The sequence below is a fragment of the Prunus avium genome, chromosome 8, assembly GCF_965620075.1.
Source record: "Prunus avium chromosome 8, drPruAviu1.hap1.1, whole genome shotgun sequence".
NCBI classification, from domain to species: Eukaryota; Viridiplantae; Streptophyta; class Magnoliopsida; order Rosales; family Rosaceae; genus Prunus; species Prunus avium.
The window spans coordinates 9,811,632-9,826,075 of record NC_142291.1 but is presented as its reverse complement, the minus strand read 5'-3'; the positions used below and the strand labels follow the sequence as shown (position 1 = coordinate 9,826,075).

The window sequence follows — 14,444 nt, the reverse complement described above, 5'->3', positions numbered from 1 at the left end:
ACGCGCGTCGGTCCAGCTCCTCTCCAATAACTTACGCCATCTGTCCTACATCACCCCGTGGAGCTCGTCTCCAATTAACCGGGCACCGCAAACGAACGAAAGCGAAAAAACAACAGGACTCGATGCCCACTGCCGAAATTATTGGGGTTGTTCTTAACATTGTCAGTTTTTTTGTTTTCTTTTGTTTTGGTTCAATTATCGTAAGGTAGGCCCCACAGCCGATCGGAACCGGCATTTCGGCAGGCCTGCGCGCGACACATGGTAGGGGTGGCGACGATGCCATTTCATGCGGGAGTGCGTTGGATAGCCAACCCATGGTCATATGGCATGGCTCAAACGTGGCTTATATACTTTTAGGCGTTATAAGCTAACGGATGCGATCATACCAACTCACATGCACCGGATCCCATCAGAACTCCGAAGTTAAGCGAGTTCGGGCGAGAGTAGTACTAGGATGGGTGACCTCCTGGGAAGTCCTCGTGTTGCATCCCTTCTTTTTTTGCCTTGTTGACGTTTCAATTCTCGTGGGCGTTTGCTTTCCGTCATCTTATTCATCTGGATGTCTTTGTTTTATCACGACCCCGTGGCGCAGCGTGACAATCGGGGCACACTATGATTAAATACTCCTAGAAAGCCTAGGATTAACGAAGGAATTAAAATAGGAAAATAACACAGTTACCAAAAACTTCAAAAACTGGATTTCGGGCTAGTAAACGACGTCGGATGCCCGAAAAAGCCCACGACGCATGGCAACGCAATGAGTTTTACTAGCGACGCCGTTGCCTTCGAATCGACGGTTCGTGGGCCCAATTCTGAGGTCGGAGCCCAGATCAGCGGTTTGCCCGATTTGCCGTTGCACGCGCGTCGGTCCAGCTCCTCTCCAATAACTTACGCCATCTGTCCTACATCACCCCGTGGAGCTCGTCTCCAATTAACCGGGCACCGCAAACGAACGAAAGCGAAAAAACAACAGGACTCGACGCCCACTGCCGAAATTATTGGGGTTGTTCTTAACGTTGTCAGTTTTTTTGTTTTTTTTTGTTTTGGTTCAATTATCGTAAGGTAGGCCCCACAGCCGATCGGAACCGGCAGTTCGGCAGGCCTGCGCGCGACACATGGTAGGGGTGGCGACGATGCCATTTCATGCGGGGGGCGTTGGATAGCCAACCCATGGTCATATGGCATGGCTGAAACGTGGCTTATATACTTTTAGGCGTTATAAGCTAACGGATGCGATCATACCAACTCACATGCACCGGATCCCATCAGAACTCCGAAGTTAAGCGAGTTTGGGCGAGAGTAGTACTAGGATGGGTGACCTCCTGGGAAGTCCTCGTGTTGCATCCCTTCTTTTTTTGCCTTGTTGACGTTTCAATTGTCGTGGGCGTTTGCTTTCCGTCATCTTATTCGTCTGGATGTCTTTGTTTTATCACGACCCCGTGGCGTAGCGTGACAATCGGGGCACACTATGATTAAATACTCCTAGAAAGCCTAGGATTAACGAAGGAATTAAAATAGGAAAATAACACAGTTACCAAAAACTTCAAAAACTGGATTTCGGGCTAGTAAACGACGTCGGATGCCCGAAAAAGCCCACGACTCATGGCAACGCAATGAGTTTTACTCGCGACGCCGTTGCCTTCGAATCGACGGTTCGTGGGCCCAATTCTGAGGTCGGAGCCCAGATCAGCGGTTTGCCCTATTTGCCGTTGCACGCGCGTCGGTCCAGCTCCTCTCCAATAACTTACGCCATCTGTCCTACATCACCCCGTGGAGCTCGTCTCCAATTAACCGGGCACCGCAAATGAACGAAAGCGAAAAAACAACAGGACTCGACGCCCACTGCCGAAATTATTGGGGTTGTTCTTAACGTTGTCAGTTTTTTTGTTTTTTTTTGTTTTGGTTCAATTATCGTAAGGTAGGCCCCACAGCCGATCGGAACCGGCAGTTCGGCAGGCCTGCGCGCGACACATGGTAGGGGTGGCGACGATGCCATTTCATGCGGGGGGCGTTGGATAGCCAACCCATGATCATATGGCATGGCTGAAACGTGGCTTATATACTTTTAGGCGTTATAAGCAAACGGATGCGATCATACCAACTCACATGCACCGGATCCCATCAGAACTCCGAAGTTAAGCGAGTTTGGGCGAGAGTAGTACTAGGATGGGTGACCTCCTGGGAAGTCCTCGTGTTGCATCCCTTCTTTTTTTGCCTTGTTGACGTTTCAATTGTCGTGGGCGTTTGCTTTCCGTCATCTTATTCGTCTGGATGTCTTTGTATTATCACGACCCCGTGGCGCAGCGTGACAATCGGGGCACACTATGATTAAATACTCCTAGAAAGCCTAGGATTAACGAAGGAATTAAAATAGGAAAATAACACAGTTACCAAAAACTTCAAAAACTGGATTTCGGGCTAGTAAACGACGTCGGATGCCCGAAAAAGCCCACGACTCATGGCAACGCGATGAGTTTTACTCGCGACGCCGTTGCCTTCGAATCGACGGTTCGTGGGCCCAATTCTGAGGTCGGAGCCCAGATCAGCGGTTTGCCCGATTTACCGTTGCACGCGCGTCGGTCCAGCTCCTCTCCAATAACTTACGCCATCTGTCCTACATCACCCTGTGGAGCTCGTCTCCAATTAACCGGGCACCGCAAACGAACGAAAGCGAAAAAACAACAGGACTCGATGCCCACTGCCGAAATTATTGGGGTTGTTCTTAACGTTGTCAGTTTTTTTGTTTTCTTTTGTTTTGGTTCAATTATCGTAAGGTAGGCCCCTCAGCCGATCGGAACCGGCAGTTCGGCAGGCCTGCGCGCGACACATGGTAGGGGTGGTGACGACAAGGCCTGACAGGCCATGCCATTTCATGCGGGGGGCGTTGGATAGCCAACCCATGGTCATATGGCATGGCTCAAACGTGGCTTATATACTTTTAGGCGTTATAAGCTAACGGATGCGATCATACCAACTCACATGCACCGGATCCCATCAGAACTCCGAAGTTAAGCGAGTTTGGGCGAGAGTAGTACTAGAATGGGTGACCTCCTGGGAAGTCCTCGTGTTGCATCCCTTCTTTTTTTGCCTTGTTGACGTTTCAATTGTCGTGGGCGTTTGCTTTCCGTCATCTTATTCATCTGGATGTCTTTGTTTTATCACGACCCCGTGGCGCAGCGTGACAATCGGGGCACACTATGATTAAATACTCCTAGAAAGCCTAGGATTAACGAAGGAATTAAAATAGGAAAATAACACAGTTACCAAAAACTTCAAAAACTGGATTTCGGGCTAGTAAACGACGTCGGATGCCCGAAAAAGCCCACGACTCATGGCAACGCGATGAGTTTTACTCGCGACGCCGTTGCCTTCGAATCGACGGTTCGTGGGCCCAATTCTGAGGTCGGAGCCCAGATCAGCGGTTTGCCCGATTTACCGTTGCACGCGCGTCGGTCCAGCTCCTCTCCAATAACTTACGCCATCTGTCCTACATCACCCTGTGGAGCTCGTCTCCAATTAACCGGGCACCGCAAACGAACGAAAGCGAAAAAACAACAGGACTCGATGCCCACTGCCGAAATTATTGGGGTTGTTCTTAACGTTGTCAGTTTTTTTGTTTTCTTTTGTTTTGGTTCAATTATCGTAAGGTAGGCCCCTCAGCCGATCGGAACCGGCAGTTCGGCAGGCCTGCGCGCGACACATGGTAGGGGTGGTGACGACAAGGCCTGACAGGCCATGCCATTTCATGCGGGGGGCGTTGGATAGCCAACCCATGGTCATATGGCATGGCTCAAACGTGGCTTATATACTTTTAGGCGTTATAAGCTAACGGATGCGATCATACCAACTCACATGCACCGGATCCCATCAGAACTCCGAAGTTAAGCGAGTTTGGGCGAGAGTAGTACTAGAATGGGTGACCTCCTGGGAAGTCCTCGTGTTGCATCCCTTCTTTTTTTGCCTTGTTGACGTTTCAATTGTCGTGGGCGTTTGCTTTCCGTCATCTTATTCATCTGGATGTCTTTGTTTTATCACGACCCCGTGGCGCAGCGTGACAATCGGGGCACACTATGATTAAATACTCCTAGAAAGCCTAGGATTAACGAAGGAATTAAAATAGGAAAATAACACAGTTACCAAAAACTTCAAAAACTGGATTTCGGGCTAGTAAACGACGTCGGATGCCCGAAAAAGCCCACGACTCATGGCAACGCGATGAGTTTTACTCGCGACGCCGTTGCCTTCGAATCGACGGTTCGTGGGCCCAATTCTGAGGTCGGAGCCCAGATCAGCGGTTTGCCCGATTTACCGTTGCACGCGCGTCGGTCCAGCTCCTCTCCAATAACTTACGCCATCTGTCCTACATCACCCTGTGGAGCTCGTCTCCAATTAACCGGGCACCGCAAACGAACGAAAGCGAAAAAACAACAGGACTCGATGCCCACTGCCGAAATTATTGGGGTTGTTCTTAACGTTGTCAGTTTTTTTGTTTTCTTTTGTTTTGGTTCAATTATCGTAAGGTAGGCCCCTCAGCCGATCGGAACCGGCAGTTCGGCAGGCCTGCGCGCGACACATGGTAGGGGTGGTGACGACAAGGCCTGACAGGCCATGCCATTTCATGCGGGGGGCGTTGGATAGCCAACCCATGGTCATATGGCATGGCTCAAACGTGGCTTATATACTTTTAGGCGTTATAAGCTAACGGATGCGATCATACCAACTCACATGCACCGGATCCCATCAGAACTCCGAAGTTAAGCGAGTTTGGGCGAGAGTAGTACTAGAATGGGTGACCTCCTGGGAAGTCCTCGTGTTGCATCCCTTCTTTTTTTGCCTTGTTGACGTTTCAATTCTCGTGGGCGTTTGCTTTCCGTCATCTTATTCATCTGGATGTCTTTGTTTTATCACGACCCCGTGGCGCAGCGTGACAATCGGGGCACACTATGATTAAATACTCCTAGAAAGCCTAGGATTAACGAAGGAATTAAAATAGGAAAATAACACAGTTACCAAAAACTTCAAAAACTGGATTTCGGGCTAGTAAACGACGTCGGATGCCCGAAAAAGCCCACGACTCATGGCAACGCAATGAGTTTTACTCGCGACGCCGTTGCCTTCGAATCGACGGTTCGTGGGCCCAATTCTGAGGTCGGAGCCCAGATCAGCGGTTTGCCCGATTTGCCGTTGCACGCGCGTCGGTCCAGCTCCTCTCCAATAACTTACGCCATCTGTCCTACATCACCCCGTGGAGCTCGTCTCCAATTAACCGGGCACCGCAAACGAACGAAAGCGAAAAAACAACAGGACTCGATGCCCACTGCCGAAATTGTTGGGGTTGTTCTTAACGTTGTCAGTTTTTTTGTTTTCTTTTGTTTTGGTTCAATTATCGTAAGGTAGGCCCCACAGCCGATCGGAACCGGCATTTCGGCAGGCCTGCGCGCGACACATGGTAGGGGTGGCGACGATGCCATTTCATGCGGGAGTGCGTTGGATAGCCAACCCATGGTCATATGGCATGGCTCAAACGTGGCTTATATACTTTTAGGCGTTATAAGTGTTGTGTAAATACAGCTGCACCAAAATGGATTCAGTTGCATCCTCAACTTGTGATACTCGCAAGTGCACGAACCGTTGGTAGTTTAGCGTATGTAAGTGCGAGGTCGATTCCACAGGGATTGGTGATTGAATGATCCAATTTAGTTTCCCTACACAAAATAGAAACAAAAACAAAGAACATAAAACAAGGAAGAAAGAAATAAGTAACTCAAGCAAATAAGTTCCCAAGTTCAATTAGATTAATGGATTGATTCTAGCTAAAGTATGATTAAGCCATGGTGTGTGGTCATAACCTTGTGTTCCTAATTCCCTAATTTGATCATTTGTTGTCTAACCTAAAATTAAGCATTAGGAACCCATTAAGCATAGAAGAACATTTTAAACAACCAAGCATGTATCTAATCCCTGTTGTCGAATGTCCATACATACTCTTCCTATTCATAGTTCAATTCGAATTAAAGCATGGTGTATACTCTTAATTCAAACCAAGATAGCTAACATGCAAGCCTAAATGGTGATCAATCATTCAAACTAGCATATTAACTTATAAGCATAATGAATAAGAACAAAAACCATAATAGAAACTTGGAAACTAATTAAACTTGAATACTTAAGAAAGAATGTACATTACAAGAAAAATAAATTACAACTAAGAAAACATTAAAGAAAGCTAGAATTGAGAACTAGAAAGCAAAACTAAGAGAATTTGAGGGAGAGAAGGGAATGTGTTTAAGACATGGGGAATTTGGAAGAGAGTGTTTGAGAACTTGGAGGATTTGGAGAAGAAAGTAGAGAGGTGTTTTGAGAGCTTTGTGGATTTTGGAAGAGAGTGGTTGAGAACTTGGAGGATGTTTGTGAACTTGGAGAATTTGAGAACTTAGGGAAGGAAGAGAAATGTGTTTGTGAAGTGTTTGAGACATGGAGACTTTTGGAAGAGAAGGGAAGTAGAGAGATGTTTGAGAACTTTGAGGATTTTGGAAGAACATGTGTTTGAAAGCTTTAGAGAATTAGAAGAAGAGAAAGGAAAAGTGTTTGATATTTAGTACAAAGAAAATTTAATAGAATGATCTTATTACAACAATTGAGAACTACAAAGGGAAACTAAGAGAATTTGAGGGAGAGAAGGGAAGGGAGCTCTAGAGAAGTGCTTGAGAGCTCCCCCCCTTGGGGTGTTATTACAAGCTTAGAGAACATCCCTATTTATAGGCCTAGGGGAAGTGAAAATCAGAATTCAATAAGACTAATGCATACAACACTTGAATTATAAAATCTGAAATGGTTGATGCACTTGTATTAGAAAATCTGAAATGGGTGATGCACTTGTATTAGAAAATCTTGAATTGGTTGATGCACTTTACCACTAAATCCCACCAGCAGCCCTAGCTCATCTTCATGTCACCATGACCAAGCTTCCAACCAGAAATGATAGCTCATACCTAGCTCACCATGACCAAGCATCCAACCAGCACATGCTGAGGTCAGCATGACCAGCAACTTCAAGGGCTTACAACTTGGGCTTCTCTTAATCAAATTAGGACTTTAAGCACTCAAAATTGAAGTTCAGAATGTCTTCTTTCCAGCCATATGTTATTTGGGCCAATCCAAGGTCGGAGGAAGAAGTTAAGGCCGAAACAAATTGCTAACTCATTTTCCGCGCTGATAAGATCCATCCTGAGCATGGTTCTGTGTTTGCTAGGTAACGGACTCCAGATTTATCCAATGGGGCTGAATTTTGGATATGTTATAGTACACACCAATTGGAGCAACTTTCATGAAGAATGTGGCCTCATCCGAGCTATGTAGGTTGCTGAAACAAAGCTTGCAATATGACCTACGGAACTGGACTGGCAGGGGGCTGTAGCCATAATGAATTTGTCTTTAAGCTCTTCATCAATTCATCCAAATTAGGCCTTAACATGCTTGAATTGCATGAATTATGTTCTCCAAAGCCATCATTGTTACCTAAAGCTCAATTAACTGAAAGATAAACACAAAAAGGATTAAAAGCACAAGTTTAACTCAAAAACATAACCAAATCATAAGCTAGAAGGGTAAGAAATAATATACAATTATGAACCGATCAAATACCCCCAAACCTAGATTTTGCTAGTCCTCGAGCAAAACAACACAAAACAAAGTTAAAAACAAAACTAGAAGTTAACTAAACCACTTTCGTAGGTAACTCGATTGCATTTAGCATATGCAACAAGCCTTTAAACCTCTAGGCATCCCTAGTAGGAGGAGTTGTGTCTCCTGAGGGTTTAACAGATACGATACCCACAAACGTTTTACTGACTCTGTAAAACAAAGTAATTAGAAAACTTAAAGATTGTTAGTCCTTAAGCAAAACCAAAAACAAAAACAAACACAAAAACACAAAGAACTTAAAACAATTTTTCCGAACATTTTCTGAAGAGAAATGACTCATGCACATGACTTAAACGTTTTAACAATAAAAGCTCAATTTTTAGACATTATTTACAAAGCGGCAAAGTTCTAAACACAATATGCTCAAAGTGTAGTAGTGTGATAGCCAAATGCAACAAATTCCCCAATCTTAGTTTTCACACAATTTCAAAAATCATACAAAGCATAAGTTCAACTTCAAATCTCACCAAAGTTGTCCTCTCACAAATGAATCACTCAGAAGAGGGCTATAATGCACACTCAGTTATAAACATGAGAATAGAGTTAAACCATAAGGGACTTAACTCGCAATAGAAATATGAAGAACTTGCATTAATATGATCTCAAGAAGGATGTCAAACACTTAAAAGTAGAAAAATGAATGCAATTCAACCACATGACATTTAAGATCAATTTAGGTCTTTAACATGGGTTGTAATGGGGCCAAGGGTGTAAGGTGAGTAAGAAATGAAGGATATGGATAATACAAAGTCCAAGGAACTCGCAATGCAAGAGCATAAAATAATTCTTTACAAGACTTCGAATCATCACGATTAGATTTTTTTCTTTTACCTGATCAAAACTCCTTATACCCTTCATTTACATTGATTCACTCCTTTCCTGAACAACCACCAATTTATTTTGAAGGCCCAAAAATGAAATTTCATTCAACCACCACTTAATCACAACTTTTCTCTTTTCTTTCACCAATTGTGTGATTTTTTTTTTCTTCGAAATGTAACACCCATTCCCAAACTTAGTATGAAAAACACATCCCAATTAAAGCTCATGAGTTCCTTAGAAAGGTAAATATTTGTTTTTCGGGCTAAGGCGAGGAAATAAAATTGGTAAATGAAAGAAAAGGTTTACATGTAGGCTCAAAATGGTTAACAATGGAAAATCATGCTTAAGCATGCATAAGGTTAGCTTGAAAGGCACAAACGATCCAAAGAGGGCCTTAATATCACTTCTTAAATGTCATGAAATCAAATTGCATAAGAATGAATGACTTTTAAGTGTTCAACCAAATCAATGAATAATGAGATCAAACAACAACTTTGATGACAAGAAAATAAGAGTATGTATATAACACTCATGAATTGAAGTACAAGGCTCAAAAGCTCACTTTATATGGTTGGGTATATAAGTCTAATTTATGCTTCATACAATTCTTTAGATCATGCAAATCCTTTAATTGGAAAATTATGAAACAAATGGCAAGTTTAAAGAAGGTTTCAAGCATATCATGTTAGAACAATGCCAAATTAAAATTTTTTTTTTAAAATTTTTTTTTTTTAATAAAGAAAAAAAACACTAAAATAAAATGAAATCCAATTTTCATTTAAGTCATGCAAACATTTATCACAATCTCATCAAATGTGTTCGGAAAGTGAATAAAATCAAAATAAAAATAAAAGCAAGACTCAAACAAAATAAAATAAAAATAAAAACAAGCAAAAAAATTAAATTAAATTAAGGAAAAAAAATCAAATTTACGTGCTAAACTCCAATACCCCCAAACCTAGAAATGAACATTGTCCTCAATGTTTAAAAATTAGGAACAAGCAATGTCATAGCAAGAAATGAAAGGTACTAAAGTAAATATAAATCACAAAACACACAAGAATTAAAATACACAAATAAAAATTACAAAACAAACAAACAAACAAACAAACAAAAAATGAAACAGTAAACCCTAATCACACAATTCTGAAACCCAAAAAAATTTGAAAATTATGAAACAAATGGCAAGTGTAAAGAAGGTTTCAAACATATCATGCTAGAACAATGCCAAATTTTTTTTTATTTTTTAATAAAGAAAAAAAAACACTAAAATAAAATGAAATCCAATTTTTATTTAAGTCATGCAAACATTTATCACTATCTCATCATAAGTGTTCGGAAAGTGACTCAAAACAAAAACAAAACAAAACAATACTTAAAATAAAAACAAGCAAAAAAATAAATAATTTTTTTTTTCAATTATTATTTTTTTTAATTTTAAGAAAAACCAAATTTACTTGCTAAACTCCAATACCCCCAAACCTAGAAATGAACATTGTCCTCAATGTTTAAAAATTAGCCACAACCAATGTCATAACAACAAATGAAGGGTATTAAAGCAAATAAAAATCACAAAACATACAAAAATAAAATAAAACAATTACAAAATAAAAATTACAAAACAAACAATCAAATAAAATAAAATAAAATAAATAAATAAAAAAAACACGAAACAGTAAAACACTCAAAACAGTAAGCCCTAACAGATAGTCTTACACAAACTGAAACCCAAACAATTGAAAGCCCAACCCAAAATGAAATTAACCCAACAACGGTAAAACCCGACCCAACATGAAATCTGAAGCCCACACGTTTAAATTTAATTTTTTTCTTAAAAAGATAAAACGTGAATTATGAGCGCAAAGCGGGATTTCTAAAAAGAGGGAATGTGGTCCCTGATGTCGTTTCATGGATAGTCACGGGCAGAAAGCAGGAGCCACGTGTCGACGCATAGAGGCGCCGCAGATCCACAAGCGAAAATTACGGGCTCATGGAAAGGCGCGACGACTTTGCTGAACGCGTCCGTTCAGACAAAGCAAGTCGTGACAAATGAGTTGGAAACGGTTGGAAAGTGAGAAGGTTGTGGGACTCGAGGAACGCTGGATATTCAGAAAACGCTTAGACGCTGCAACGGCTAGGGTTTGTTTGTCAAAGACTACATCTATAAGAAGGAAAAAGAAGGGAAAAAAACAAAAAACAAAAAACACACAAACTCAGAAACACAAAAGAGAAAAGAAGCAAGAAAAAGAAAAAAAAGTGAGAAATCAAATGGCTTCTTCCTACCCCTTTTCGTTAGATCTCAACCTAGCTCCACCGACTCAGACACGAGGCCAAGCAGTAGCACCAGTATGGATGCCCTACTTTGCCTCCGCACGGGGGCCTGTGACTGTCAATGACTCAATACTCCTGGACAACGATGTTGCCATTGGAGTTTGCAGAAATTTAGTGACTCCCAAAGATATACGTGTGTTCGGGACAAGGGATGACAACCGGGTCACGAGTGATGCCCTGGCACTGAGCGTGCAGAGTACAGCATGTGTCGCAAGTTTGGGTCATCGCCTACTTGCGAAGTCCCATGAGGTAGAGGTGCTTAAAGCTCAGTTGGCGGCGGAGCGAAGTTTGGTTGAAGACTGTCAAAGTGCTATAAAAAGCTTGAAAAGGGAGAGGTCAAGGATTGTGGAGGTGAATCGACACCAGCTAGAAGTATTGCGAGACGAGAATAAAAATCTATCAAAGATGGTAGAGTTGTACTCTCGCGACATGAGAAAGCAACTGGAGGACCTAGACCGACCGGGTAAACGCAAGCAAGCGGATCGCGAGAGTAGTTACGCTCAAGCTAAGATTGCGATCTTTGGGAGCTCAAGTGATGAGCCCCAAGAGGCTGTGCGTGAAGCCCCGGAAGAGGACAGCCAGAGGGCCAAACTCAAAGCTCCTATGGTCGAGACACCGAGCGCCAAGAAGAAATTATTTCAGTTTTTATTTATTATTTAATTTTAAAGTGTATGTGTGTTTTTTTTTTCTTTAATTGGGAAATAAAAACGTTAGCTATCTCAAAGAAACGATTGACCCTAAATGTAAAGAACGACAATCAAACAAAAACACGAAGACCCAAACAAGATTTTTTTTTATTTTTATTTTTTATTTTTAGTTAAGTAAATACACAAATAACTGCTTCTTCTTTTAAGAGAAAAACTTAAGGATGACCAGTTAAGGGCCTCAGAAAACACAGCCAGGGGTTCCGGGAAGGTTGGAGGGGTCACAATGGTCCCGCTTAAAACCCTAACTTCTTAGACACCGAAGGTGTCGCCTTAAAGAACTCCTAGACACTGTATAGACTGCGGTTGCTCACTGGAGTTACCAAAAATTTAGCTCCTTCAAAGAATATCCTATGAGTTTTAAATTATACTACCTAATTAAATAAAAAACAAAATAAATAAATAAACTGAAATAAACACGCAATTCAAACAATAATTTAAAAGAAGAGTTGGGATTCTTGCACCAGGTGTCCAAGACGCATCTTTAATTTTGTCTCTTCTTCCAACTACATTATTAAGAAACCAGTCAAACAAGAAGAAAATAATTGAAAATAAAATAAAATAAAATAAAATAAAATAAAATAAAAACTGAAAAAGCAAAAACACAAACATCATTAAACAGGGAGGCAAAAGTAAGTGAAAGTGTAGACATGCTCCCTTTTAAAAAAAAAAAACGTGCTCGCAATTTGCGCCAGAAATGAAGGGATCCGAGAGAAAAGAGCACATGATAGCACCCTCGAGATCCGAAGTGCTTTCGGCTCCCTCATCTGCATAAGTCTATTTAAACTCATCTCGGTGAAGTAGAAGAGCACCCCGCATTTCTTCCTGCAAATTTAGAGAAAACATCAAAAAAATCCAAAAACAAAACAATGGCATCCTCATGCACTCACCTTGATGATCTTAGCCTTGAACTGTCCCTTGCACCACCGAATGCGCAGATAAGGGCTCCTCAAAACCATGTCTTCCCAAACTCCACATATCATCACGGTACGGCCTCAAACTTTGCTGAGGTAATACCGAACTTTTCTGAAGCAATGCCGAACAGAGCAGCGCTGCTTGGAGGCATGATTGGCAGCAAGCTCACACCGACAGATCATCTACATGTGGCACAGAGGTCTGACAAAGCAGCGGTGGAGGAGTCCAATAATTTAACTGTTCTCCATGCGGTCTCGGCTACCAATTTGGGTATGCGATTGCTGGCGAGAACACGGGAGTGTGCTGCGATGAGCGAGGAAATAACTTCCTTGAAGGCTATGGTGGCGGACTTGCAGAAGCGGCTCTACTGTGCCAATCAGCACGTGGAAGCACTGCAGAGAAAAAATGAGGACCATGTGGAGCTGCTGCAGATTCTGCAAGTAAGAGACAATAGAGGCATGCCATGAAGATGAAGATGAAGATGAAGAAGTTGTTTTTATTTTTAATTTACTTGAATGTTTTTTTTGTTTTTTTTTTTTGTTTTACTTTTTTTTTTCTTTGTTTGTAATGTTTGAAATGAAATAAAAATGTGTTTTTAACACTCAGAAATAAACTAACTAACCACACCACGTAAATAAATAAACTAACCTAACAAAACAAAAAAAAGAACATAAAAGAAAACAAAGAACTTCCAAATTGATTTTTTTTTTTAATTTATTATTATTTACAACTAACTGACCACACAAAGAAAAAAAAAACAACAAAGAAGTTCCAAATTGCAATTTACAAGGAAAATTAAATAAAAACTCAAATTTCAATTTTTTTAAAAACTTTTTAATTTTTTAATTTTTTAATTTTTTTTTATTTTTGTTTTGTTTTGTTTTGTTTTTTTTGAAAAAAAAACACACAAATATACAAGCAACTCATGGATGACCAGTTAAGGGCCTCAGAAAACACAGCCAGGGAAGAAAGAAATTTCATTTAAATTGGTAGTTTAGCGTATGTAAGTGCGAGGTCGATTCCACAGGGATTGGTGATTGAATGATCCAATTTAGTTTCCCTACACAAAATAGAAACAAAAACAAAGAACATAAAACAAGGAAGAAAGAAATAAGTAACTCAAGCAAATAAGTTCCCAAGTTCAATTAGATTAATGGATTGATTCTAGCTAAAGTATGATTAAGCCATGGTGTGTGGTCATAACCTTGTGTTCCTAATTCCCTAATTTGATCATTTGTTGTCTAACCTAAAATTAAGCATTAGGAACCCATTAAGCATAGAAGAACATTTTAAACAACCAAGCATGTATCTAATCCCTGTTGTCGAATGTCCATACATACTCTTCCTATTCATAGTTCAATTCGAATTAAAGCATGGTGTATACTCTTAATTCAAACCAAGATAGCTAACATGCAAGCCTAAATGGTGATCAATCATTCAAACTAGCATATTAACTTATAAGCATAATGAATAAGAACAAAAACCATAATAGAAACTTGGAAACTAATTAAACTTGAATACTTAAGAAAGAATGTACATTACAAGAAAAATAAATTACAACTAAGAAAACATTAAAGAAAGCTAGAATTGAGAACTAGAAAGCAAAACTAAGAGAATTTGAGGGAGAGAAGGGAATGTGTTTAAGACATGGGGAATTTGGAAGAGAGTGTTTGAGAACTTGGAGGATTTGGAGAAGAAAGTAGAGAGGTGTTTTGAGAGCTTTGTGGATTTTGGAAGAGAGTGGTTGAGAACTTGGAGGATGTTTGTGAACTTGGAGAATTTGAGAACTTAGGGAAGGAAGAGAAATGTGTTTGTGAAGTGTTTGAGACATGGAGACTTTTGGAAGAGAAGGGAAGTAGAGAGATGTTTGAGAACTTTGAGGATTTTGGAAGAACATGTGTTTGAAAGCTTTAGAGAATTAGAAGAAGAGAAAGGAAAAGTGTTTGATATTTAGTACAAAGAAAATTT

The 14,444-nt window shown here is 40.8% G+C and overlaps 6 non-coding genes across 6 annotated transcripts; all 6 read left to right on the top strand.

The window, feature by feature from the left end:
- The first annotated feature begins 372 nt into the window (after positions 1–372).
- LOC148291460 (5S ribosomal RNA) lies at positions 373–491 on the top strand. Its single transcript, XR_015827649.1, has one exon. It is a non-coding gene; the product is annotated as a 5S ribosomal RNA (ribosomal RNA).
- Positions 492–1,228: 737 nt separating this feature from the next.
- LOC148291459 (5S ribosomal RNA) lies at positions 1,229–1,347 on the top strand. The gene has a single exon (XR_015827187.1). It is a non-coding gene; the product is annotated as a 5S ribosomal RNA (ribosomal RNA).
- A 737-nt stretch (positions 1,348–2,084) lies between these two features.
- Positions 2,085–2,203, top strand: LOC148291458 (5S ribosomal RNA). Its single transcript, XR_015827175.1, has one exon. It is a non-coding gene; the product is annotated as a 5S ribosomal RNA (ribosomal RNA).
- Positions 2,204–2,957: 754 nt separating this feature from the next.
- LOC148291457 (5S ribosomal RNA) lies at positions 2,958–3,076 on the top strand. The gene has a single exon (XR_015826644.1). It is a non-coding gene; the product is annotated as a 5S ribosomal RNA (ribosomal RNA).
- Positions 3,077–3,830: 754 nt separating this feature from the next.
- On the top strand, positions 3,831–3,949 carry LOC148291456 (5S ribosomal RNA). The gene has a single exon (XR_015826643.1). It is a non-coding gene; the product is annotated as a 5S ribosomal RNA (ribosomal RNA).
- Positions 3,950–4,703: 754 nt separating this feature from the next.
- On the top strand, positions 4,704–4,822 carry LOC148291455 (5S ribosomal RNA). The gene has a single exon (XR_015827703.1). It is a non-coding gene; the product is annotated as a 5S ribosomal RNA (ribosomal RNA).
- Positions 4,823–14,444: the final 9,622 nt, after the last annotated feature.